Source organism: Schistocerca nitens, chromosome 11, assembly GCF_023898315.1.
Source record: "Schistocerca nitens isolate TAMUIC-IGC-003100 chromosome 11, iqSchNite1.1, whole genome shotgun sequence".
NCBI lineage: Eukaryota > Metazoa > Arthropoda > Insecta > Orthoptera > Acrididae > Schistocerca > Schistocerca nitens.
This window is the reverse complement of record NC_064624.1, coordinates 103102631-103109602: the sequence shown is the minus strand read 5'-3', so window position 1 is coordinate 103109602 and position 6972 is coordinate 103102631.

Below are 6972 nucleotides of genomic sequence, written 5' to 3'. Positions count from 1 at the left end.
CAGTTCTAATGCGCCTTTCAGCTGCGCCTTCTCTGTTACTCGTCTTACGGCAACTCTGAACGACTTGGATAGCATGTCTATCCTATTACCCCAAGATGCTACAGATTCTCCCGGATATTGCCCTGCTTGGAACACGCGACATGCGTAGAAATCTATGGTTCTCTTATCCAAATAATTCTCTTCCAATATGCTTCGATCCTCCGGCCAATTATTTGTTTGATCCCTCACTAATAGCTTCGACCTGGCCTCCCCTGTTATCTTGGACTTTACATATTGGAACAATAACTTCTCGTCATCACTTTTAACAACATCGAATGAAGCATTGACATTCTCAATGAAATCTTGTATTTCCCTTCAGTTACACTTCTATAAGAATATAATAATTCCAATCCCAAAGAAAGCATGTGTTGACATATGTGAAAATCACCGAACTATCAGTTTAATAAGTCACGGCTGAAAAATACTAACGCGAATTCTTTACAGACCAATGGAAAAACTAGTAGAAGCCAACCTCGGGGAAGATCAGTTTGGATTCCGTAGAAACATCGGAACACGTGAGGCAATAAGGACCCTACGACTTATCTTAGAAGCTAGATTAAGGAAAGGCAAACCCACGTTTCTAGCATTTGTAGACTTAGAGAAAGCTTTTGACAATGTTGACTGGAATACTCCTTCAAATTCTGAAGGTGGCAGGGGTAAAATACAGAGAGCGAAAAGCTATTTACAATTTGTACAGAAACCAGATGGCAGTCATAAGAGTTGAGACACATCAGAGGGAAGCAGTGGTTGGGAAGGGAGTGAGACAGGGTTGTAGCCTCTCCCCGATGTTATTCAATCTGTATATTGAGCAAGAGGTAAAGGAAACAAAAGAAAAATTCGGAGTAGGTATTAAAATTCATGGAGAAGAAGTAAAAACTTTGAGGTTCGCCGATGACATTATAATTCTGTCAGAGACAGCAAAGGACTTGGAAGAGCAGTTGAACGGAATGGATAACGTCTTGAAGGGAGGATATAAGATGAACTTCAACAAAAGCAAAACGAGGATAATGGAATGTAGTCGAATAAAGTCGGGTGATGCTGAGGGAATAAAGTAGTAAAGTAGTTTTGCTATTTGGGGGGCAAAATAACTGATGATGGTCGAAGTAGAGAGGATATAAAATGTAGACTGGCAATGGCAAGGAAAGCATTTCTGAAGAAGAGAAATTTGTTAACGTGGAGTATAGATTTAAGTGTCAGGAAGTCGTTTCTGAAAGTATTTGTATGGAGTGTAGCCATGTATGAGAGTGAAACGTGGACGATAAATAGTTTGGACAATAAGAGAATAGAAGCTTTTGAAATGTGGTGCTACAGAAGAATGCTGAAGATGGGTAGATCACATAACTAATGAGGAGGTATTGAATAGAATTGGGGAGAAGAGGAGCTTGTGGCACAACTTGACAAGAAGAAGGGACCGGTTGGTAGGACATGTTCTGAGGCATCAAAGGATCACAAATTTAGCATTCGAGGGCAGCGTGGAGGGTAAAAATAGTAGAGGGAGACCAAGAGATGAATACACTAAGGAGATTCAGAAGGATGTAGGTTGCAGTAGGTACTGGGAGATGAAGCAGCTTGCACAGGATAGAGTAGCATGGAGAGCTGCATCAAACCAGTCTCAGGACTGAAGACCACAACAACATCAAGTCTCGAAAACCTTAGGAACTAAAACTAACGCATCTTTCGCGCTTATGCCACTCTTATCAGTACTAGAGGACATCATTGTTTATAATTACAAAGGACCTTACTACTACTTCGACGCGCTGTCTTGCCTGCGTCTGCTGCTTGCTGCTGGGCCGCTCGTCCCGTCCGCTGGGCTCTGCTAGGGCTCCCTATTGCTGGCTCTGCTGCTCGATCTCTCACTGATCTCTGGTCTGCCGGGTCTTGGGCGCTGCTACACGTACCGGCCTCTTCTTCTTGCGGTGATACTCGGTGGTACAACTGTCTGCTGCTCCTTATCTTTCCCCCACCCTCGTATTATGGATCTAGACAGACACGGCACCACCCTACATCTGACACCAAAAAATTTGTTGTTGCGTCCCGGCACAGGTCCCGGATACCAATATACAGGGTGTTACAAACTTTCAGGAAACATTCCTCACACACAAATAAGGAAAAGATGTTATGTGGACATGTGTCCGGAAACGCTTAATTTCCATGTTAGAGCTCATTGTAGTTTCGTCAGTGTGTACTGTACTTCCTCGATTCACCGCCAGTTGGCCCAATTGAAGGAAGGCAATGTTGACTTCGGTGCTTGTGTTGACATGCGACTCATTGCTCTACAGTACTAGCATCGAGCACATCAGTACGTAGCATCCACAGGTTAGTGTTCATCACGAACGTGGTTTTGCAGTCAGTGCAATGTTTACAAATGCGGAGTTGGCAGATGCCCATTTGACGTACGGATTAGCACGGGGCAATAGCCGTGGCGCGGTACGTTTGTATCGAGACAGATTGGCTCTGAGCACTATGGGACTTAACATCTATGGTCATCAGTCCCCCAGAACTTAGAACAACTTAGACCTAACTAACCTAAGGACATCACACAACACCCTGTCATCACGAGGCGGAGAAAATCCCTGACCCCGCCGGGAATCGAACCCGCACGACCACGAGCTGCGGACTATCGAGACAGATTTCCAGAACGGAGGTGTCCCGACAGGAAGGCGTTCGAAGCAATCAATCGGCGTCTTAGGGAGCACGGAACATTCCAGCCTACGACTCGCGACTGGGGAAGACCTAGAACGACGAGGACACCTGCAATGGACGAGGCAATTCTTCGTGCAGTTGACGATAACCCTAATGTCAGCGTCAGAGAAGTTGCTGCTGTACAAGGTAACGCTGACCACGTCACTGTATAGAGAGTGCTACGGGAGAACCAGTTGTTTCCGTACCGTGTACAGCGTGTGCAGGCACTATCAGCAGCTGACTGGCCTCCACGGGTACACTTCTGCGAATGGTTCATCCGACAATGTGTCAATCCTCATTTCAGTGCAAATGTTCTCTTTACGGATGAGGCTTCATTCCAACGTGATCAAATTGTAAATTTTCACAATCAACACGTGTGGGCTGACGAGAATCCGCATGCAATTGTGCAATCACGTAATCAACACAGATTTTCTGTGAACGTTTGAGCATGCATTGTCGGTGATGTCTCGATTGGGCCCCATGTTCTTCCACCTACGCTCAATGGAGCACGTTATCATCATTTCATACGGGATACTCTACCTGTGCTGCTAGAACATGTGCCTTTACAAGTACGACACAACATGTGGTTCATGCACGATGGAGCTCCTGCACATTTCAGTCGAAGTGTTCGTACGCTTCTCAACAACAGATTCGGTGACCGACGGATTGGTAGAGGCGGACCAATTCCATGGCCTCCACGCTCTCCTGACCTCAACCCTCTTGACTTTCATTTATGGGGGCATTTGAAAGCTCTCGTCTACGCAATCCCGGCACCAAATGTACAGTCTCTTCGTGTTCGTATTGTGGACGGCTGTGATACAATAAGCCATTCTCCAGGGCTGCATCAGCGCATCAGGGATTCAGTGCGACGGAGGGTGGATGCACGTATCCTCGCTAACGGACGACATTTTGAACATTTCCTGTAACAATGTGTTTGAAGTCACGCTGGTACGTTCTGTTGCTGTGCGTTTCCTTTCCATGATTAATGTGATTTGAAGTAATAAAATGAGCTCTAACATGGAAAGTAAGCGTTTCCGGACACATGTCCACATAACATATTTACTTTCTTTGTGCGTGAGGAATGTTTCCTGAAAGTTTGGCCATACCTTTTTGTAAGATCCTGTAGAGTTGGTCGAGCCTGCGTGGCGCAATCGGTACGTTGACGACAATTATGGGTTTGTGGTTCCCGTTAACTGGCCTTTATTACAGAGGTGAGAGGGAGTAGCACTGAACTGTCAAAACAGTAAGGTGAGATTTCTCCTTTAACGCAATTTATTGAACTAATATCACAAAGGACATGTGAGGTGTCAGATCCTTCCCCTTACTCTGTACACTTCTATAGATTCAGCCAGAATCTCCACTTCTCACTCTATGTCGGAAACGACTACTCACGACAACTACCACCTTTGAATTCACTCTTCGTTTACTTAATGGACTCTTGTCCTAGGAGACAAGCACCAGCCAGTGGCTTGTTCCTTGTATTGCTGAAACTAACTGTTGAGGCTACTTGAGACAGAGACAAACTGTCCCTGTTCAAAACTATTCCAATGCAAAACTTCTACTTAACTGACAGTTGTAATTGCTTCCACCAGAGCATCACAGTCTTCTCGTAGTTGCAGTTCCAATAGACTCGTCAGTAGCGGCTGCTACTTTCTCGATGCTGCCGTGCCTCGTCTGCTTGTGCCCTCTTCAACTTCTGTGACGACTCTGCTTCCTGCTGCTCGTGGATTCCCTTAAATACCCATTTTGAAGGTTGCCCCACTCGGACACAGCTTTCTCTAAGTTATTTTTCGGTCTTCCCGGACATTTCGTCGCTGTGGACCTATTTTGGTTTCGATATGTACGGCAGAGTCGCAGGACGGAAAGTTCATTATCGCCCTCCGAGGTCCGAGAGACGCGCTGTTCGTATCGTAGACGTGGTCTAGTTCCAATGTGACGCCACAGGTAAACCAAATGGCCATAATCGATCCTATACTTAACTGACCTGGCAACCACGGAAAATGAGCCCATATCCCAGGTCCTCCATCTTTGATTGTGACATCATAGGGCTGTGGAAAACTGTAGGACAATTGGCCTATGTTCAGATCTTGGATTTTTTAATTTCCTGCGAATTTTTGAATTACCACCATTATATACATAGGGCAATTGTACTTTGTCCACTGCAGCCGTATAGGAGTGGGGAGAGATGTGGGGGAGAAATGTGGTAACAAATGATGACTCAACAGGTGACATCATCCATGACATCAGGTATCTGGCAACAATGTGGCCTGCGCAGAAACACTCACAGTTTGACTACTCACTTTGCTGATCAGTCACGCAGGATTTCAATTTGAACCCAAGGTCAGTAGTCTGTCTGTGTAGTTTTCTCAGCTCACTGGTCAGCAAAACAAAATGAGCTGATCTAATCCCATTTTGATGCTGTCAGTCTGGTTACTGTTTGAAGCTACTAGTTAAACCCTCCACTTCAACTTGCTCACTAGATTCTTCAGCCCATCTACCTACATGGTAATTATGTTCGTGAAACATTTGATAAAAATGGTATAGATTAATAGCCAACAGCTGCAGTATGTGGAAGACAATCTCTCTAAGATTTAAGTTTTAGATTTCTAAATTTTCTATGTGCCCACCTTCTTCTCACAGAACACTTCTAATCAGTGGGCCAGTACCAAACCCGGAGTATGAGGAGTAACGATAACAACAGGTGCTGCGATGCCATGTTGCAAGTCTTTGAGGTTCCGTGGTAGGCATAGAACACAATCGCTATCCTAGATGTAATCCCACAAGAAAAAGTCCATTGACTGGGGCAGTCACTCGAGTAGCACCAGGTCAGTGGCTCATCCAGTCGTGTAGCGATCTCTTGTTCTGGTAATGCCATGCACGGCTGTGTAAAGGTTGATGGACGCCATATTATTGGAATATGAAATCCTTGCTGTCAGTTTGAAATTGTCCCATGAGCCACAATTGCAGCATCTCGATATAGGTGATACCAATGACAATTCCCTCAGCGAGGAAGAATGGTCTGTAGATAGATTTGTTGGGCACAGCATAGAACACACTACGATTCCCAGATGTGTTCAACAGCTGCATGTCGATTATCTGTCTCCATATGCATGTGTTGTGTTGGTTGAGTTTTCTGAATGATGAGAAGAGGCTTCGTCATATCTATGCACAACTGCTGATGGCGGAGTTTTTCAGTATGGCATACGGCTTGTCGCTAGCAGGCGCTGTAATTTGTACAGCTTCAGTCTTAATCGCTTGTGAAGGTTTTTCCATACTGTTAACTGGGGGGGTGTTCAAACCTGCACCAACTCGATATGTAGACTTTGTGGGATATATCAACACAACGTCCCTCACATGGTCCACTGTCTGTTTTGATATTCCCAGTTGGCATGAATGATTTGCACTGCGTAAAACAAACATCCTCCTCAATTTTTTTATGTCACTTCCCTGTGCCAGCTCTTTGAAACCCACTGGCGACTGGAAATGGGCAAAATCCAGCAAAAAAAAAAAAAAAAAAAAGAAAAAAAAAGAAATAATAGAGTGCCGAGTGCTGCCTAGTTCGCAGCCATTTGCTGCAACTACATTCGTTGGGACCAACTTAAACAAGACTTGTCAACACCACATCAAAAAAAAAAACAGTTTGTCTTTCACGTATTGCATCAATTGGTTTTTGTCTTTAGCCAATTACCTATGCCTATATATTGTTTCATGGACTTTATAAACACACTGTTTTGCTGTTAGTGGTTTCAAAATGGCTCTGAGCACCATGGGACTTAACTTCTGAGGTCATCAGTCCCCTAGAACTTAGAACTACTTAAACCTAACTAACCTAAGGACATCACACACATCCATACCCGAGGCAGGATTCGAACCTGCGACCGTAGCGGTCGCGCGGTTCCAGACTGTAGCGCCTAGAACCGCTCGGCCACATCGGCCGGCTTAGTGGTTTCAGTCTGACTGCATCTCTCTTTTGTATCATTTTCAGCGACATGATGATAGTCAACTCCATCTGAGAAGTACTAGACTATCCACAACAAATGTCCACCTTGCAGGGGAGTGTACGCCGATTTGTAACTCTCTGGCAGATTAAAACTTTGTGCCAGACCAGGATTAGATCATACAACCTCCAACAAAAGATTCCATTCTGGATTCTAGCAGAAGTCTAGCACAAACTTTCAGATGCTAGAGTTCAGTAGATTGACTTAACAGTGGCTCGACTGCTGTGGAAATCTAGAAGGCATTCGCATTCTG